The sequence below is a fragment of the Hemiscyllium ocellatum genome, chromosome 36 (assembly GCF_020745735.1).
Source record: "Hemiscyllium ocellatum isolate sHemOce1 chromosome 36, sHemOce1.pat.X.cur, whole genome shotgun sequence".
Lineage (NCBI taxonomy): Eukaryota > Metazoa > Chordata > Chondrichthyes > Orectolobiformes > Hemiscylliidae > Hemiscyllium > Hemiscyllium ocellatum.
Genome location: NC_083436.1, coordinates 38961627 through 38983217, shown reverse-complemented (window position 1 = coordinate 38983217; position 21591 = coordinate 38961627). Strand labels below are relative to the sequence as shown.

Below are 21591 nucleotides of genomic sequence, written 5' to 3'. Positions count from 1 at the left end.
GAACCCGGGTCTCTGGTGCTGTGAGGCAGCAGTGCTAACCGCTGGGCCACCCATCTCACAAGAGATTGACTGGGCATGTTATCACTTCTGGAAATTCCTGAGTTATTAAGCCAAAAAAACAACAGTTGGTATTTATTCTTGTAAATCACTGCTATTTGAAATATACCCTGTTGAAGAAGGAATCACTGAGCGAGAGTCGATGTGGTAATTCGTCCTCCACTGCTTATGTTCTTTCTTTCTCATCACTGATAATGGTCAAATCTCTTGTGAGATGAACAAAATCAAATACCAGCAGCAGCTGAGAAAAGTTATGCTTCTTCTGTGTCATTAGTGGAACCAGTATGTCACAAAAAGTTATAGCTGATGTAGTTATTTCATTTCAGCACAGTCAGCTTTATAGAATGGATGCTTCTCTTATAGTTCCTCTGTTCTCCTATTAACATTGTGTCTGGGTAAACTGTAGAATTGACAATTGATTCTGGGACATTGTATTCAACAGGTATTTTTAATGACCAGCAGACTTGATGACCACAACGAATTGTGTTCAAAGACAATACATTGTAAGTGAGGACAGTTAGCACACATAACAGCTTTGGGGTTCTAGATTCAGAAATTATTCTGACATCTGGATGATCCAAAACAAAGGAAGGCTTGAAGGGAACATCAAATTGGACTCAATTTTTTAAAATTGTTCTATGAAACCAGTCGTCAATTATATCATCAACTGGAAGACCATTTGACAAGTGCCAGTTTGCTGCTGAGGCCCATTAGCTTTGTGGGAAGTGGATGGTATATTGGAGCTGATTGTATCATTTTTAGCATTGGACAGTTATTGTGTTATTAAGTCTCATAGTCAAAATCACTGATGTCACAAAAAATGGGAATAAAACTCAAGAAGTGTATAGTCCTAACATGAGATGATTGTCTTAGAAACACTCCCAATGATGTTTATGAGCATTAATATGTTTTCCTGTAAGTTCCATTACTTTACTGATGGACTGTTCCAACAAACAGTATGGTCTAATTTGCTGAGGCTGGATAATACCTGCAAGACTATTAATTCTGATATTGTCATTCAACATTACACAAAGAATCACAAATTAAACTGATGGTCAGGGTAAATATGAGATTCAGGATTTAGGCCTGTCCACCTGGTAGTGAATATTTGCCCACAACAATAGACAATAGACAATAGACGCAGGAGTAGGCCATTCTGCCCTTCGACAATGCCACTGACATAAAATCTGGGAAAATCCCAAACATTATTCAGATTCACAAAAACAGGAGCTGAAATAGGCCATTCAGCCCTTCAAGCCTGCTGCATGATTTAATCCATGATTATGGCTGATCACCCAATTCTGTCCCTGTTCCCACTTCTACCCCATATCTTTTTAGCCCGATGGCTCTAACAACTATATTTAGCTCCTCAAAAACACTAAATGTTTTAGTCTCAATTGCTTTCTATAACAGAAAATTCCACAGGCTCACTACTGTCTGCGGAAAAAAAGTTTCTCCTCGACTCAGTTGTAAACCCAGATCCTTAAACTGTGATCCCTGGTTCTGTACTCAGGTCATCGGGTACGTCCTTGCTGTGATTACCCTGTCTGGTTCTGTTGGAATTCTATAGTTTCTATGAGATTCCCCTACCCTCGTTCTTTGAAACTCCCCTGAACACAGTCGCAAACGATCTCGGCTCCTCTCATATGTCCATCATGCCACTGAGGCACGCAGGTTCAATTGGTTAGAAGTTCCATCTTTACCTTTGGGAGAACATTCCCACTCCTGACTTTGACATTTCATTTCTCTGATGTGCAGATAAACTGGCCAAGCCGCAACGTTGTTCTGACATCAATTTATTACTGCAGACAGGGATGGGGAGTTCCCCATAGGTGGAGTGACTCAGAAGGGTGACATTGTGGCTCAGTGGTTAGCACTGCCATCTCATAGCACCAGAGATCCGGGTTCAATTCCCACCGCAGGCGACTGACTGTGTGGAGTTTGCACATTCTCTGCGTGGGTTTCCTCCCACAGTCCAAAAAAAATGTGCAGGTTAGGTGAATTGGCCATGCTAAATTGCCTGTAGTGTTAGGTGAGGGGGTAAATGTAGAGGAATGGGTCTGGGTGGGTTGCTCTTCAAAAGGTTGATGTGGACTTGCTGGGCTGAAGGGCCTGTTTCTACACTGTAAGTAATCTAATCTAATATTATGTTGGATCAGGATCACGTGTGTGTCCTGATGAAGGGCTTATGCTCGAAATGTCGAATTCTCTATTCCTGAGATGCTGCCTGGCCTGCTGTGCTTTGACCAGCAACACATTTCAGCACGTATGTGTCAGCCAGGCATCTCCAATGGGCCAAAATAAAAGCAAGTTACTGTGGATGCTGGAATCTGAAACCAAAAGAGAAAATGCTGGAAAATCTCAGCATGTCCAGCAGCATCTGTAAGGAGAGAAAAGAGTTGACATTTCGAGTCTCACTGACCCTTTGTCAAAACTAAAACAAAGGGAGAAATAAGGAGATATTTATACTCGGCTGAAATAATTTTTTTTCACTGTTCTGTACCTCCTTATTGATTCTTGATTGTCTCTCTTTCTCTCGCTCCCCTCTCTCTCATCACCTTTTTCCTCTCCTCTTCCCCCGTTGCTACCCTTCTCCCCTGTTTTCAATTTGCGTCTGCTTCACCCATCCCGCCCATCCCCCACATATTTTGTCACATAGCACTGGCTTCAGCCTTGGTCATTCACAGCTCCTCATCTCCCTATAATCTCTCGATTCACTGTCATTATCACCTCTTTATTGCTACCTTTGCTTCTGGAGCCGTGACTCACCTTCTCTCAGGAGAAAGTAAGGACTGCAGATGCTGGAGATAAGAGCTGAAAATGTGTTGCTGGAAAAGCGCAGCAGGTCAGGCAGCATCCCAAGAGCAGAAGAATCGACATTTCGGGCACGAGCCCTTCTTCAGGAATTCTTCAGGATTCCTGAAGAAGGGATCACGCCTAAAACATCGATTTTCCTGCTCCTTGGATGCTGCCTGACCTGCTGCGCTTTTCCAGCAAAACATTTTCAGCTCACCTTCTCTCAGCCTAGTATAAATACCTCCCTATTTCCCCTTTTTTTTTAGCTTTGACAAAGGGTCAGTTAGACTCGAAACATCAGCTCTTTTCTCTCCTTACAAATGCTGCCAGACCTGCTGAGATTTTCCAGCATTTTCTCTTTTGAACTCCATTGGGCCGTTCTTTTCCCTGAAAGACCCAACAGTGTTTTCCTAACGTGTTGCACATTCAGTGATCATTTCCTATCTGCCCCAGGCAGATTACTTTCACTGAGTATATAACTACACAGTTAGGACATGAACTTCCCCAACTCTGGTTCCAGTCCTATTAACACTAAACCCCACAGATAGCTTCTACTCTATGACAGCTGAGGTGAGATTAATTTTTTTAAGAGTACAGCTATGCAAAGGCCTGACCAAACCATCCATGAAAAAAAAACATAATTGTATTTATTACAGCACTTGGCAAAGCTACATGCAAACATTTTTTTTAAATGTCTTTCTTTTTCATTTTAGTTCCAGAAGATCATTACTTTAATGACTGCACCTGAAGTAAGGAATACAAATTGTCGACAGCCGTGAAGTGTGAACCCTGAGAGGAATGACAAGTTGTGCAGACGTACAATTGCTCATTTATATTCTGATGCTTCCCAACTGGTTTGCTGCCGTGGAAACCTTTCCTTTTAAAATGGATTAGCACTCAATGATCGGACTGGTTAGACTTGCTTTCTTTCTGCAGTCTGTAAAGTGATGGACTGTTGAGTTCTGTCTGCCTTCCAGTTTTCACACCAACGTTTCATGTCTTGTTTCTGTTTTCCAGAAAACCTTGGAAGACGACCATCGCTTTCTGAACAAACAGGTAGAAAACGTTGTAACAGATCTTCCAAATAAAGGCCTTCCTTCTGAGAACAGGCAATTTCTTTGAAAGCGACAGTGAGATTTCAGAGGCCGGCTGTGAAACTGTTACCCTGGGAGGGATCAGATCCAAACGAACAATCAGACCTCGGCATCAGTTATCATTCCTATCAGTGTTTACGTTTTCTGCCTCTCGAAAATGTTGCATTCCTTATTTCAGTTGCAGCCATGAAGCTGGTGGGCTTCTGAATTACAGAATTCCAAAATTTAAAAAAACTGTAAAAATGCTTCAATTTAGGGGTGCCACTTACTAAACTCAAATAGATAATATTCTGTGCAAAACAATGACACATAAACACACTTAATATCCTTCTCTTGATTGATCAATGCAGTTGGCTGCTCTATTTGTTGGGTTGTTGACTTTACCTTTGCAAATTAGCATGAAGTTAGTCAATGGAATTGATTTGAAGATTTTCTACAATTTGATTCATACCATAAACGTTACTTCCTCAATGTTCAAGGAGATAAGGTTGGTTCATATTTTGTTTGCTTACTGATTTAAAACAAAAATCTCCAATTTTCTATCCACTCCCCATATTGATCTCTCCATGGACTTTAGCTCCCATCAGGAGACACATAGAACCATACTCCTTAGGATAGACAGTGAATATCTGCAGAGGCTAACAGTTCCCAATGCACAGTCCTTCACTTGTAAATTCATTGAAGGAGAAGATGCATCTGACGCCAGCATTGTAGAGATCAGGAGCGGATTTCCAAACCTCTGTCATCCCTCTCCACCTGACTACTATAGAGTTAGTTTGCCCTTGGCTGTATTCCGTTATAGGATACCCTTTCCATGATATTTACTGTTTTCACATTATGGCTGAAAATGTGTTGCTGGAAAAGCGCAGCAGGTCAGGCAGCATTCAAGGAACAGGAGATTCGACGTTTCGGGCATAAGCCCTTCTTCAGGAATCAGGAATAATGTTTTCACATTATCTCCCATTAGTTCAGCAGTGCAAAGACGTGCTGCCTCACTGATGTCAGTGGGTGAAAGCTGCATACCCATATCTACTGTGGGATGGGGAACACGACATACTCTTCCTGTTTGTTTATGTGGAGTGGACAGAGCATAAACTCTCCTTTTGTGGTTCTGTGGGAGTGGAAGTTCAGAACTGTATAAAGGATAAACAACTACATAGGAGCAGGGATAGGTCATGCAGCCCCTCGAGTCTGTTCCACCATTTAATGCAATCATGGCTGATCTGTGGCCTAATCCCTTAGGTAAAAACAATGACTGCAGATGCTGGAAACCAGATTCTGGAATAGTGGTGTTGGAAGAGCACAGCAGTTCAGGCACCATCCGAGGAGCAGTAAAATCGACGTTTCGGGCAAAAGCCCTTCATCAGGAATAAGGGCAGAGAGCCTGAAGCGTGGAAAGGTAAACTAGAGGAGGGTAGGGGTGGGGAGAAAGTAGCATAGAGTACAATAAGGTGATAGGTCGGGGGCGGGGGGAGAGTGGAGTGGAGAGGTGGAGGAAATAACCTGGGAGTTGCAGTGGGAGAGGGACTCCCTGAGATGCTTGTAGAGAGAGGAGGAAAACTTCTTCAAGGCAGGCATCCTTGCAAGAGGATTGGCAGTAGGGTTAAAATCAACTAGGATAAGTACATGAATAAGAAATGTTTGGAGGGAGATGAGCCAAGTGCAGGCAGGTTTAGTTTGAGATGGATCAGGATTGGTTGGACCAATGGATCTGTTTCTGTGCCGAGTGATTGTATGAGTTTATAATTCTTTTGAGTCTTGGCAGTTTGCTGCAGTGTATCTGTCATATTCCCACTCTTCCCTACCACATCTCAACCCGCCCCCCCACCTCCCCACTTGATCCCTGCTTTTGGCCCATATCCCTTAATACTTTGTTACTTTGTTTACAAATAATCATCTGTCACTGATTTAAAATTAACAATTGAACCAGCTTCCACTGCCATTTGTGGAAAGGACTTTCCAATGACTACCACCCTCTGTGTATAGAAGTACTTCCTAACATCTCTCCTGAATGGTCTGGCCCTAATTCACAGACTGTGGTTCTAATTCTGGAATCCCCAACCAGAGAAAATAGTTTATCTACCCTATATTTTCCTGCTAATATCTTGAAGATTTTGATCAGATCATCAATTAACCCTCTCCACAGCTCCAGCTCCTATCCCAATCATGAGATGTCTTGAAAGTCTGGGATGATTTTGAGCATGGTCCATGTAAAGTATGCTCCATTGGAGACTTGCTTCTAATCATTGATTGGAGTCCTTCATCGTCAGAAATGTATGTCTCATAGCTTCTTTAACATCCTTTGTACCTTTCAGCCTTAGTTACACTGACTGCCTAATTGTAGCACAGAAACTGGCAACCTAACCCAACTGGCCCATTGTAGTCCATGTTTCACATGTGCATGTTCTAACCCTACTGCATCAAACACTGTCAACATAATCATCTGCCAAATTGTCCCTTATGCTCATTGCACTTCCTGTTAAGTGTTCATGTTACTGATCTCAACTGTTCCCTTTCGCAATCACAAAATCAAAATTGACTTCAAAACAATTCATACCTCTCATAATTTTATAAACTTTTATCAGGTCGCCCCTTAGCTTTGAAAACAAACCAAGTTTGTCTAATCTTTCATAGCTAATACCCTCCAAACCAGGCAACATCCTGGTAAACCGTTTCTGTTCTGTTGAAGGTCTCTCCAAAGCCTCTACTTCCTTCTGGTAATCAGAGCTGTACACAGTATTCCAAATCTGGCCTGACTGAAGTTCTGGATAGCTGAAAACAGAGGCCTGAGTTGAAGGAACATTGAGCTCTTAGAGAGTTGCATGGCTGGAGAATCTTACAAAGAAGGAAAGCAATGAGGCAATTGAAAGATTTGAACACAAAATTGTAGGACTGGTGCAAGTCAAATTGAAAGGAGGTTTGACAAATTGTAGGGCAGACTCTGTCACAGGAAGATCTGGGGAGAGTTGAGGTTAGGCACAAAGACAATGTTTGCAGTTTGTTGGAGAAGACTGTCAAGTAAAGTATCATAGAATCACAGACTGGAATCATAGAATCATAGTACAGAAGAGGGCCATGAATCTGTACCGTTACAAGTATAGTACTGTACTATTATTTACCCTAGACCATATTCGTGAATGTGTTTTGGAATTAAGAATGAGATGAAAGGCAATTATAAGATTTTAAAATTTGCAGAGTAGCGGCAAACCTTAGTCATTAAATGAGGCAGAACAAGTGGATGAACATTTTGAAAAACGGCAAATAAAATCCGTTATTTAGTTTCTATGTGAGAGGATCCATCAGCATTGGAGAAAAAGAACTTAATGGGCTGACCATTTGAGAACTGACATTATGGGTTGGCCTATTGTTTCCTTTACCCAACAGGGAAACTGTCCAGCAGAGACACTGAGGCACAGCGCTCCAACCTGCCCTTTGAACCTGATCCAGAACAAAGCAGGCTGCTTAATTAGCATTCCATCCACCATCTTAAACTTGCACTCCTTCTACTACCAATGCAATGATCGCCAGTGAGGGGCGGGGGAGGGGGAGGGGTTCCAGGGATGTGGTAGGGGAGAGTGGGAATATGACAGATGCACTGCAGCAAACTGCCAAGACTCATAGAATCATAAACTCATACAGTCATTTGACACAGAAACAGATCCATTGGTCCAACCAACCCTGGTCCATCTCAAACTAAACCTGCCTGCACTTGGCCCATCTCCCTCCAAACATTTCTTATTCATGTACTTATCCAAATGTCTTTTAAACCTTGTAACTGTACTTGCATTCTTCACTTCCACTGGAAGTTTGTTCCATACACAAACCACTCTCTGTGTGAACAAATTGCCCCTAACATCTTATTTAAATCTTTCTCTTCTCACCTTAAAAATATGCCCCTAGTCTTGAAATCCTTCACCTTATGGAAAAGACACCTGCCAATCTCTTTATCTATACTAGCCACGATTTTTAAACCTCTATAAGGCCACCCCTCAACTTCCTATGCTCCACTGAAAGAAGTCCTCACCTATCCAGCTTCTCCTTAGAACTCAAAATCCTTTGGCTACACCTTCTAAACCCACAGCCTTCACCATCCAGCAAGAGGGGGCAGCCACACGGGAATAGCTGATAGTTCTCCACTGTCCTTCACCGTCTGAGTCAAAATCCTGGAAGGTCTTTCTAAACAGCACTTTGGGTGTCTCTATATCAGACAAACTGCAACAGGTCAGACTGGTCACTCACAAATACCCTCTTAAGGGCAAATAGATATAAATCAATGTCGACCTTGCCAGAGATAGATCCCATTAATTAATAAAACAATTTCCCTAGCGATAAGACTTATTTGATGAGGGAAATTTTCTCTCAAGGTTTTTGTTTTCTTCATTACATGTAAATCTGTCTTCTACATCTGGGGAGGCTGATCGCCCTTCTAAATATTTCCTGACATATTTCTATTCTACTTCCAGAATTCCAGCATTTTGTTTTATCTTCAAGAAGAAAACCTGCCTATTAAAGTCAGATCGATTAGCTTCGCTCAGATCCTCTGATGTTGAGCCAGGGAACAATTGAAAGACTCAGGAAAACAGAATTAATTTAACAACAAAAGCATATGATGTGACTGAAAATCCCTGCCTCATTGGCTTTTATCACTTCATAAAATTACCCAGCAATTTTTTTAATGAAAGTTACTAATCCTTGAAATTGTAAATTGCACCAAACTTGCTGAACTGTACAATATTTAAGGATGAAATTCAGGAAAGAAACTACAATCAGTACCTCTTACATCCCTACCTTCTATAGACACTATATTCTCTTGTTTACCACTGGCCTCCCAGTAAATTGGGTCTGAGTTTCTGTGCAATTGAGTCCTTGCTGCAAGATTTCTTTGTTAGCACCTTCCAAACCTGCAAACTCTACCTGGTAGGTCAAGGGTAGCAGATCCATGGGAACATCAACACCTGGAAGATCCCATCAAAATAACATACTATTCTGACTTGGAACCATATCGCCCTTGCTATATTGGCTTGAGTTAAATTCTGGAGATCCATTCTTAACCACACCTTGGATATCCCTACACCAGATCGATGAGAGTGGTTCAAGAAGGCAGTTCACCACCACCACCACCTCAAATGCAGAAGGATGTTCCTGAGAACCAGGGAGTCCAGAACCAGGCCTCACATTCCGAGGACATTTAGGACTGAGAGAAAGACATTTCTTTACCTAGACAGTGAACTTCTCTGACACTGTAAGCGTTAGGATCAAAACATTGATTGCTTTCAGGAAGGAGTTAAATATAGTTCTAAGGGCTAAAGGAATCAAAGGGTATGGAAAGAATGGGAACAGGGTACAGAGTTGGAAGATCAGCCATGATCATAATAAATGGTGGAGTAGGCTCGAAGGGCTGAGTGGCCTATTTCTGCTTGTATTTTCTATATTTTATCAGGGGAAGGCACGAGTGCTGGTCTTGCCAGCAGACCCCATTCCATGAAAAATTATACAAACAGTTTAGTGGCAGCAGCTTGAGGGTAGCATTGGTAAATCTCAAAGCTGCAGTGTGGACAACCAGAGTGGGAGGTTCCATCAACATCAATTAAAGACCATCTGTATTATTTAAAACACACTTTTTATTATCTTCTGAGCAAAAGATAGGACATACCAAGAACATACAAGACTAAATTTAATGACCATTTAGTAATTGGCTATAGGGAGTGGGGGAATAGGCTGGGGCTGTTTTCCCTGGAGCGTTGGAGGCTGATGAGTAACCATATGGAGGTTATAAAATCATGCGGGACATGGATAGGATAAAAAGACAAGGTCTTTTCCTTGGTGTGGGGAAGTCTAGATCTAGAGGACATAGATTTAGGGTGAGAGGGGAAAGAAATAAAAGAGACCTAAGGGGCAACTTTTTCACACAGTGGATGGTGCATGTATGGAATGAGCTGCAAGAGGAAGTGGTGGAGGCTGGTACAATTACAGCATTTAAAAGGCATCTGGATGGATATATGAATCGGAAGGGTTTAAAGGGATATGGGCCAAGTGTTGGCAAATGGGACTAAATTAGGTTGGATATCTGTTCAGCATGGACAAGTTGGACTGAAGAGTCTGTTTCTGTGCTATGACTCTATACATGCTGTGTCTTAACACAAATTTACCAACCTCACACTAGGACCGGTAAATTAGATGCAGGTGCCATTTTTCTGAAAATTTGTTACAAGGTTATACAGCGGGCAGATTTATTAGGGTGTAGCAACTATTGTTACAGGGAGGGTACACACTCTCTCACTACACCTTGTCAGCTCAACTGTGCAAATGCTGATAGTCCCATGTTCTCCATCCTTGTTACTTTCTGATTAGCATGTTCTGTCTTAAAGTGGTATTATAACTATAGATATCCCTCAAGTGACACCACTCAAAAAGTTGGCCTTTAATGATTGCTATTTGATGGATCTTTGCGTGTTTGAATTGCTCACCACGTTTCCTGTATTAAAGCAGTGACAACTTTTCAAAAGTACTCATTGTTTGCAAGTATTTTAAGATATTGTAAGATTGAGAAGGACTCCATTTTTAACTCTGCTGTCAGCATCTACACAGAGCGTACAGGAGGTATAGATTCAGCAGTGTCAATAAATGAATGAATTAGAGGTATCTGTTTTCACATAGACTGTTATTGGAGCACGGGTCACATTTTGGCAAGAAGTAATTGAAACAGCACTAAGATAATTTCAAAGAAAATTTTAAAGCTAATGTATTATTTGAAAAGGAAGACTATTAGAGGATACTGTGAAAGAGCGGGAAAATTAGTCTATCAAGTTGAAGGGATCACAAACTTAGGCACGATGGGCTAAGTAGCATCCTAATGTTTATGATTCTATTCATTCTTAAAAATAAAGAAAATAATGTCAACGGGCTTACCTTGTATTCATGGCCCATATTTAGTGAGTCTAAATACAAGTATAGCATGAACCACTAATAAGTTTCTTGCCCTGTGTCCTGCCTTATTACTCAGCAACTACATTCCTTGAGCTAGAGAACAAGATGCTATCTGATGGATTCTTGCTCGTGGGTATGTCATACTGAAAAAGCCCTGAACCTAGATCAGCCTAACATTGAACTTTGTCTGTTCTTGAATAAATAATAAAGGTTGCAGGATTCTTTGGAATGAAACATTATCACTTTCAATGAATCGCGGTGAAGCTACAGAGAACTTGCCAATTGTCAAAACATTTGAATGCCTACAGTTAAGATATTCATTGATCCCCAGCAGCAATTCCATTCTCCACATTCTGCCTTATTATGATTAAGTCTTACAGTGTAATGCTGCTTGTGAAAAAGCAATTAATGTTTGTCAGGCATCTTTGAGGCATGAAAGACAGCTGCAGACAAAACGAAATTGTCCCTTAGTGTGCCTAAAAAAAATGAACGAACACGGTCCAATTTCCAGGCCCAAGATTTATTATTCAGCCGACTGTTCACTGGCAGAGACTGATCTCAGGACAAAACAAAGCATTCGGCATTTAAAGCAGGGTCATGGATGACAGCACTTCAGGAGGTTGAGAGGCAGTTGATGTGCATTTTGCCTTCAGCAGTATATCTTTACCTGATGTAGCAACGTTTTTGTTGTCCCTCATAACATAAGAAACTAAGATGTAGGCATCATGGTTTGAAAGAGATGCTTATTACAGACCACTGATATTTCCTAATATACCATTCTGAAACAAATCTGTGTCTGGGCTAACATTAAACCATTCATTTCCAAAAAGAGATTGTGAAACAGAGGGGGAGAAAGAAGGGGAGAATCAGAGGGGGAGAATCAGAGGGGGAGAATCAGAGGGGAAGTATGTCATGCCTCATGTGACTCCAGTTAAGATAGAGCCTGAGGATTTGAGCTATAGGGAGAGGTTGAATAGGCTAGAGCTGTTTTCCCCGGAGTGTTGGAGACTGAAGGGTGGCCTGATAGAGGTTTACAAAACCATAAGGGGCATGGATAGGATAAATAGACAAAGTCTTTTCCCTGGGGTGGGGAAGTCTAGGTCTAGAGGGCATAGGTTTAGGGTGAGAGGGGAATGATATAAAAGAGACCTAAGGGGCAACATTTTTCACACAGAGGGTGGTACATGTATGGAATGAGCTGCCAGAGGAAGTGGTGGAGGCTGGTACAATTGCAACATTTAAAAGACTTTTGAATGGGTCTATGAATAAGGAGTGTTTAGAGGGATATGGGCAAGGTGTTGGCAGGTGGGATGAGATTGGGTTGGGATATCTGGTTGGCATGGATGAGTTGGGCCAAAGCTGTACATCTCTATGACTCTATGACATGTTGTGATGCAGTGGTGGTATTATGAACGTATTTCTCAAAGTTATACTACCAGACTGATATTGAGACATAATATAACAAAGGTGACCCCTTCCTTGAGGATCAATAACCTATCAATTAGGAATTCCTGTGGTTTACAATGCTGTCATGAGAATTGACAGATGTGGAAAGGATAAAGGATAATAAAAGCAAAATACTGAGGGTGCCAGAAGTTTGAAACAAACAAAGAATGCTGGAGAAATTCATTTAGGTCTGGCAGCATCAGAGGAAGGAGAAATAAAGGTAACATTTTAAGTCCAGTTTGATTTTTCTTTAGAACTTCAGGACACAAAATAATTCTACTAAAAGCTTTATTTGAAATCAGATTATCCTGGGGCCCACTAATCCATAAGATGATAAGGCCACTCACCCCTTAAGCCTGCTCCACCACTCAACCTGGATCTTGGCTGATCAAACATTCCTCACATCCGCTTTCTGCCTTTTCCACACAACATTTGATTCCCCAACTGATCAAGAATCTAACTATATCAGCCTTGAATAGGAACTCTGCCCTGCAGCTCTGTGTGGCAAAAAGTTCCATAAATTTCTGAGAGAAGAAATTCTTCCTCATCTCAGTCTTCAATTGGTGCCCCTTTATTATGAGATTACACCCTCTGGTCCTCGACTCTCCCATGAAGGGAAACATCTTCTCAGCATTTACCTTGTCAAACTGCTTAAGAGTCCTATTTATTTCAATGAGGTCACCTCTCATTCCTCTGTACTCCACTGAGTACAATCCCAATCTTTTAACCTTTGCACATAAGACAATCCTTCTATATCAGGGATCAGTGATATAAACCCCTTCCAATGTTATATTACCTTCTCTTCAATAAGAGAACAAAATTATCAAGGTGGGACCTCTGTTTCCAGTTGAGAATGATCTGCTCAGGATTAGCTAAAGGGAGACACTATAATACTGCAGTCCCATTTCCATAATTTCAAATCATGGAGTTAATGTGCAAACACTGTAAATAAAAGACAAATACAACCAATTTCCTTCAGACTCCATGATAAAACTTTATTACTATACTTTCAAAACAAAAAAGCCTCTGAAGAGAATTTACCAAGCTCATTGATATTCCTCAGAATGTTAGAATCAGGAATGGAGCACAGGTTGACTTGTTTCCAAGACATACTCATTAATTGCTATCCAAATGTGTCACCCCCTGAGACCAAAGAAAGAAAAAATCTCCATCAGGAGGTATGATGAAAAAGATGGTTCAAGATAGATGAATCTTCATAGAACAAAGTACTTAATGCAAATTGTAAAATGTAAAAATTTCAGACTATGCATTTTAATCTAAGCAAAACGCATAGTCAGGGAATTGGGTTATGGTTTATGCTGGAGATATAGAAAATGGGAAAACACAGAAGCATCTGGGGAAAACCAGGAGGTGTGCAACAGCTAGCATTAGATTAAAAATTGAATAATTATGTTCAGAATTAAGTAGGCAATAGCCAAGCTCTTGTACCAGTGAAGATGTCTTTTTGATGCGTATTTCTTCTGGTTGAGGACAGAAACCATGTCTAATGAAAGACCTCAATGTGATCTGTGTTTGGTTCTTGTGTAAAATCACCATAATCCTAGCAGACCACAGGACCGCTCTCTAATTAGGGAGAGATGATTGATGGTGGCTTAAGGTTAGGGGACAGATTGAGACTGAGAATGCTTCATGGTAACCTGAGCTGCGGAGGGAAATTTTACATAACGTCAGGTTTGGGAGAGTGATGGATGGCATGGAGCAAGGGTGCTGACCAGCTCAGTGGGGCTCCCACCAGCATGTGGCATAGATGGGTGAGGGCAGCTGGAGCAGTCAAATGGACTCTTTCTCAAAAAAAAGGGTCTTTGGTGGAAGGAGGCTTAATGGGAATACAGCGTAGAGAGACAAAGGATTCCTCAGCCCAGTGTAACCCACAGACTCATTCCATGTAAATAGTTCTTTGTTTACCCTCAGTTTCCTTTCCTGTTTGTAATGACTGGAGGCCAGTGGAATAAAGCAACCCTGCTTATTTGTGTGTTCACATTTCATCTCAAACTTACATTTAAGTCTTGGAGCAAAAGGACATTGAGGGTTAATACACACAAAGTAGAAAGTATTATTTCCTGAAGTAAAAGCTCTCTTACCCTCTAAATCTGAAAAGAAAGTAAGGCATGCACTACCATGCATTGCCTGCACTCCTTATTTATCCACTAATAATCACCGTCCCCAGATTATCTCTCAGTGCTGAGGCAACAAAGGTCAATCTTCAAGATTTTATTGGTGACAAAGACCATTTGGACCACTTCTGACATTTCCATCTAAAGAATTCTCATTTTGTCTTGATGTCCGTTGACTACGGCCTCCACCTGTTTCTTAAACAATCCTCGAGTTTTGTCTCTGATAGTTTTCTGAACCGTGATGATTTTTGGGTGAAGCCGTTCCTAATATCAAGTCAGAAAGCTTTAGCCTCCATTTTCATTCCCGAGTGGAGTTTGCAGAGTCAGGGAATTCCACCCTCTGCAAACCCAACATTCAACCTGAACTGAGTTACTCTCTGGGGCAGGAGGAATGACCCAGGAAGTGTTCCAGTTACTGTTAAATCAAAGAGCAAAATATAAAATGCCCTTCCAGCCCCTAGCCACCACACACTCCCCGTGTCCCATCCAACTGTCATTACCTATGCTCTCTATCCAACCCTCAGGACCCCCTCACATCCTGTGTTACCCTATGTCCCTCTACTCATTCCTGTGCCTACTCAATACAATTTCCTGTTGAGCCATAATTTCACCCTATCCCCTTTGACATACAATACCCACAACTAGAAATTTCTGACGTAACATGTCAGAAGAATTGCGGATGTGAATGGGAATGGACTGGAGACTGGGGAGAGAAGAATTGAGTCAAGGTTGGAAGAAATAAGCTCCACAGGGCAGGAACAGACAGCAGAATGGATTTGCCTGGGAAGTTCTGTTTGTGAGTTGAATAGCCCATATTTTATTACAGCCTAATCTATATTATAACTCAGGCAATTTTTACTAACCAAGGTATATCATAATCCAGGGTACTGAACAGCCCAGGCTATGTCTTGACCTAAGTTATTTAAATACACAGGTTATGTTATAACACTGACAGCTTGATCAACCAGGCTCTATTATAACCCAAGTTATAGCTAGCATAAGCCAGTTTGTGTTATAAATCAGACTGTATTACAAGCTGAGTTTCTGAAGCCTTGAGTAAGAGTCATATCAGTCTCAAAACTGTAATTCTGTTTCTCTGTCCACTGATACTGCTAGACCTGCTGAAGTTCTCCACAATTTTCTGTTCATTTCAGATTCCCAACACCTGCAATATTTTACTTTTATATTATAACCCAGTTGATTTAATAGCCTGGACTATATTAATACACGCTAATTTAAAATCTAGGTTAATTTATTCCAGTCTATATTATAAATCAAGCTTCTAACTAGAACAGATTAACCCGTGTTACTTTTTAACAAAGGCTAAATTATAACTCAGGTTAATTTTATATGTTATATCTTTCTCCTCTAGCTCCTGTAAGTTATGAGTTGTGGAAAATTGCATTTGGTTAGATCCCTTTGATAGGTTTCCTGACAAAAATAAAGCTGATCTCACTGATTGGAAACCAGCACAATTCCAATTTTGAATTAAGTATTAGGTTTATTGTGACTTGTACTCAAGTCCAGGGATACAGGAGTACAGTGAAAAGTGTACAAAGTTACCATTCCTGGCACCATTTAAAGTTCAAAGGTACTTCGATACAAAATCTAAGGCACAAAGTAGAAAAATGAAGAAATATGATGAAAGCTCAATATTACAGTTCTTTTTTGTTGAAAATGTGTTGCTGGTTAAAGCACAGCAGGTTAGGCAGCATCCAAGGAACAGGAAATTCGACGTTTCGGGCATAAGCCCTTCATCAGGAATGAGGAGAGAATCAGGACTCTTCTCATTCCTGATGAAGGGCTTATGCCCGAAACGTCGAATTTCCTGTTCCTTGGATGCTGCCTAACCTGCTGTGCTTTAACCAGCAACACATTTTCAGCTCTGATCTCCAGCATCTGCAGACCTCACTTTTTACTCCCAGTTCTTTTTTTGTATCAAGTAGAAAAATAAAGAAATAAAGTTAAAAGTTCAGAAAGAAGATCAATTTATACAAATCCATGTCCCACCATTTCTCACTTACATTTTACAACTTCAAAATTATGAATGTTGAAAGAAAAGTTCAAATAAAAATAAAGAAGTTTTATTAGCTCTGCCACACCATTTGTGTATATCTAAGTTAATAAAACAAATATAATGAACTATTTGCTGTTCATTCTTAAACTTGACACTCCAATGATACCAAACAATTTATTAAACAAGCTTAGAGTATGAAAGTGCTGAAAGTGCTGGTGAAACTCAACAGGCCTGCAGAGAGAGATATAAAGTTCACATTTTGAGTTCAGCATGACTTTTCTTCTAAACTGCACATGAAGGAACATGGATGAGGGACAGGTAAATGGAGGTGAAGTTCAGCTGTGACCCCAGTGGAATGGTTGGGGAGGCATTAGAGGCAAACTGGCCTATGCCAGGTTCTAATATATTCCTGCTGGATTGAATTTGAGAGATGGATTCAGTGATGTTGGGGAAACTGCAAATACTTAAGATTTGGCCTGTCCAGCTCCAGATCTTGCTTGACATTGTCGGACCCAGAGAGTGCTTGACTTTACTAATTAACTGAAACTAAGTGAGTGAGAACCTTGATGCAGGAATGATTTCATTGTCTTGAACGTAGTAGAATACTGGGCCATTTCTACTGCAGGGAAAAAGAGGACTGCAGATGCTGGAGATCAGACACGAAGAGTATGGTGCTGGAAAAGCACAGCTGGTCAGGCAGAATCCAAGAAGCAGGAGAATCAACTATTTGAGCATAAGCCCTTCATTAGGAATGGCTTATACTCAAAACATTGATTCTCCTGCTCCTCAGATGCTGCCTGACTGGATGTGCTTTTCCAGTACTACGGTCTTCATTTCTACTGCAGAGAAACTGATGACTCCTCTGTTGTCAGAATCTGTTTTATGGAAAAAAACATTGAATGTTGGACAAATAAAGAGGATGGAACACTGTGAACCCAATTAATATTTTTTTTTCCAGCATCTGCAATAATTTAATCTTCTCAGGCAGATTTCAGTATTTTACCGTTGAGGTAATTGAAAAGCATCAATGTGCCCATAACTGCCTTGAAAGAATCTTAATTACTATTGACAGAAAACAAATTTCTATTACAAAATTAGTATATATGGATATGTAAGACATTTTTAAAAAAGGTACAGGAACCAAGATTACATTGTACATGCCAAAAAAGAGCTTCCATTCATTAGATAAGTAATGTTTAATGATTGTGGTTATCTAAGTATAGTCCAATATTCATCCAGTAATATTAAAAACTGTACTTGTGGTGTTGCATGTTTAAAATCATTCCCATTTTGCTTTGACTTAATTTCGGTACTTTGGAACAAGGTCAGTGTTCAAACCATATTATCATTGACGATCCTGAGGGTACCAACCTCAGATATATTATAAATTCATTTTTCACTTTCTAAAATTAGGAAGATGAGGAAACTATTCAAGGCCCTTGGGTGCACTCTGTCCTTCAATTAAACCAAGGCTGGTGCAGCATCCAACCAATGAAAATCAGAACAATGTGAAATCGGAAAGATCTTTAACATCACTTAGCAAGTATTAATTGTCAGGGCATCAATCTCAAAACAGTGACTCAAACGGATTGTGAATGCTCATTTCTGATGGCTCAGGGTTCCAGCTTCAATCCCTAGGCTTTTCTGAATTAAATAATATCATATGGGGCAACAGTAGAAATCCTAAAAGCAGCCTCTAAGCTCCTCAGCTAGGCATTGAACAAAATCGCCTGTGTTCAAGGGGGTGGCTGAGGAAATAATTAGACTTGACAGAGATAGCTTCTCAGTCAAATAGCTCACTGTCAGAGTCACTGTGTGCAGCAGACACTTGAGCAAGGTGTGAAAGTCTTGTAGCGATGGTATGTTCGAAGAGGTCAACTCCTTCAGCAATGAAGGGCAAAGGATACTGCTGATATGGTACAGTGTCTAATATTTCTCAGTCCCCAAAAGCAAGCCTGCATCTCTGTCACAACAATCCTGATTTTCGATAACATTATTATTCATACAGAGCTGGCTCTCACAGCTTATGATATCAGTAGAAGCACTCAGATGAATTCCTGTCATCCACAATCAACCTTAACAAAAGATCCCACTGTACTCCAGTAAAAGGACAGGCATATCTGAACAGCAAATAACCCAAAAATATTGTCCAAACTTGTAACTTTGAGTGTAAAATTCTACTTGAAAGTCCACACACAACATTTGGACCTTTTGGATGGTATCTTATTGACACATGAATCATGTGACCTCCAGCAAGAACTCTGCAGGAATCACATGAAACGACATCAGGAGCAACAAATTGCATTTTCCAATAGAAATCTGAGTGTTGACATGAGATTTTCACTAGGCAGCAGTAATGAGCCTTTTCATGGGGATTACTGCTTGTTATCATCGTCATTAACTGCAGATCTCACCTCATTAACATGCAGCTTCCTATCCAACCACCCGCCAGGAACAAACTAGATGGCATGAATTCTCAACATTGAGCTCCAAGTGGTTACCTGGAGACTGCACTTACTGCTTGCTCCTCAAGACATCCACTTGGACCCCAGGCACCAAAGTGGGGAAATGCCATACACAACCCGATTCCATGGAAGTTGGCATCCAATATATGCCAGCCTCTCAGAAACTCACATGGTACATCTCCACTCGCATGCATTTCTGCTGTTTTAATGCTCCAGTTGGGACAATGCTGCTGCAAGGACGCTTAGGGATAGGTACCTAGCTCACAGACTGGACCAGGCTGCACCTCAGGGCTGCTCACTCTCTTATGATTCTCACTCATGTAACACCCAGCTGCATGCTCACAGTGGCCTTCCCTTGCATTGCCCTGCCAAGCTCTGCCTTTTAGTACAGTGATACCTCAGCCAAAGCCTCAAGCCTTTCAGTACTGCCATTTGAATTTGCTGGAGACCAGACAGAGTCTGATGGTGACAGCATCCACTTTGAGTTGAGTTCTCTTTCCAATTGGTTAAAAGCGACCTGCAATTGAACGATGCCTTGAAAATGTCCAAAGTGGGGCAGAGTCAGTGACAGATTGATGGACAGAAGCATGGAATTCAATTCTGATTCAGGAAGGCTACACCAATCATCCCCTTGCAGAGTGCAATGTTTTTCATTTACAATCATAGCAATGTGCTTGCGGCATGCATGTGTGGTACAAATACTGGTAACAAGCAATTTCTAATATGTCACTGCCCCTTGCAAATCACGCATAGACATTCTCGATGAGGTCAAATTTAACGGATCTGACTTTAAAAGGGTTGGAGACTTGCCAGTTTTTGTGTGAATTCTGAGGATCCTGTGGAGCACTGAGCTAACTCATTGTCTACCTGTCCTGTAAGTGTTACAACATAGATTAATTTTGGCAAGGGTAACTTCCATGGTTGATGTGCGGCCGGGATGGGAAGGGTTCAGAACACATGGAGCACTCCCACTATACTGTTATGTGCTTGTCACTCAACTTGTAGGGCTCCTCTAGCAAGTAAGTACCAGTCTCAAAGAGCCATGTGAACCTGACACACAGGCACTGTACATCTCATTGTGTGGATGTGTGTGTGCTGCCAGAGAATGCCAGCACTGACATTTTGTAGAGCAAAAAAATAATAGTAATTGAGTCAGATGCACAGCAAGCCGAAGCAACAATAAACAGTACATAAGAGCACACTGGGGAGGAAGGAGGATATAGCGCAGCTGATAAAGACAAAATGAAAATACCACTTCTGCTTGAATGTAAACTCCAGTTTACACAACTGAGTTTGTAAGTGAGGGTTGTTGCTGAACAAATAATCGCAAATATTCAAATATTTAAAAAATAAACAAGCACTGAATATAAAGGCTGCAAGTACAAGTTCACGGATAAATATGTAAACACTGTCTGCTGATGTCTCAGTAACTCGGTTAAATGTCTAAATTGCAGATTAGGAATGTTTCAAATGCAACCTTTGACCTGCACTGAGTGACCAGCGCAGACTCAGTGCAGTCGCAGGAATTGTAAACATGGTCTCAGCTTTGTGATCGATACAGAGAAATACTGACCAGATCCCTAACCCAAGCACTGAGCTTCATGTGTGCAAGTCTGAATAAATCCATGTGCATGCATGTACACATACATGCAGGTGACTACACGTGCAGATGTATGCATGTTAATATTTGTCCAGAGACTTCAGACAAAATCAGAATTGATCAGCTCTGATGGTTTGCATGAGCAAAAGCCATTCAAGGCTTCACTTAAATAATGGTTTTGGAAAGTGATAGAAACTATCATCTTGGGAGTGATACAATGCTTTTGGGAGTAAGGAGGGGAGAAAATATTCAAAACTATTTCAAATTACACTTACTGCAAGTTTAACTTTATGTCTCCTAAAGGTTCCAGTCTGCTTGGATACTAGCTGTGGGAAAAAATTGGCAACACCTTTATTGAAAATACAGCAATAGACTTTCAACAAGAAAGTGTGATTGTGCTGAGAAAGAGTTGGGATGTCATGTTGAGATTGTACAGGACTTTGGTGAGGTCTTTTTTGGAGTGTTGTGTTCAGTTCTGCCCTCCCTGTTATAGAAAGGATATTATTAAGCTGTAGAGGGTTCAGAAAAGATTGAGCAGGACGTTGCCAGGAATGGAAGGTTTGGTTTATAAAGAAAGGCTGGATATGCTGGGACTTTTTTCACTGGAGTGTAGGAGGTTGAGGGTGACCTTATAGAGATTTATAACATCATGACAGCCATGGATAAGGTGAATGACACATGTTTTTTTTCCCTAGAGTGGGGGTTTTCAAGACTCGGCGGCATAGTTATAAGGTGAGAGGAGAAAGACTTAAAAAAGACATGGGGGCAATTTTTCTACACAGGGAATGGTTTGTGTGTGGAATGAACTGCCAGAGGAAGTGGTAGATGTGGGTACAGTTACAATGTCGAAAAGACATTTAGACAAGTACATGATTAAGAAATGTTTGGAGGGATATGTGCCAAGCGCAGGCAGGTAGGACTAGTTTAGTTGGGAAAACGGTCAGTGTGGACCATTGGAGCGAAGGGTCTGTTTCCGTGCTCTATGACTCTTTAAGACTCAAAGTGCTAACTCGTTTCTCCCATCTGTGGGATGGTTTGAGTATTTTCAGCAATT

The 21591-nt window shown here is 41.0% G+C and overlaps 1 protein-coding gene across 1 annotated transcript in view; it reads right to left on the bottom strand.

The window, feature by feature from the left end:
- grid2 (glutamate receptor, ionotropic, delta 2) overlaps positions 1 to 21591 on the bottom strand; it is a 982254-nt gene that overhangs the window by 669918 nt on the left and 290745 nt on the right. The window lies entirely within an intron of this gene.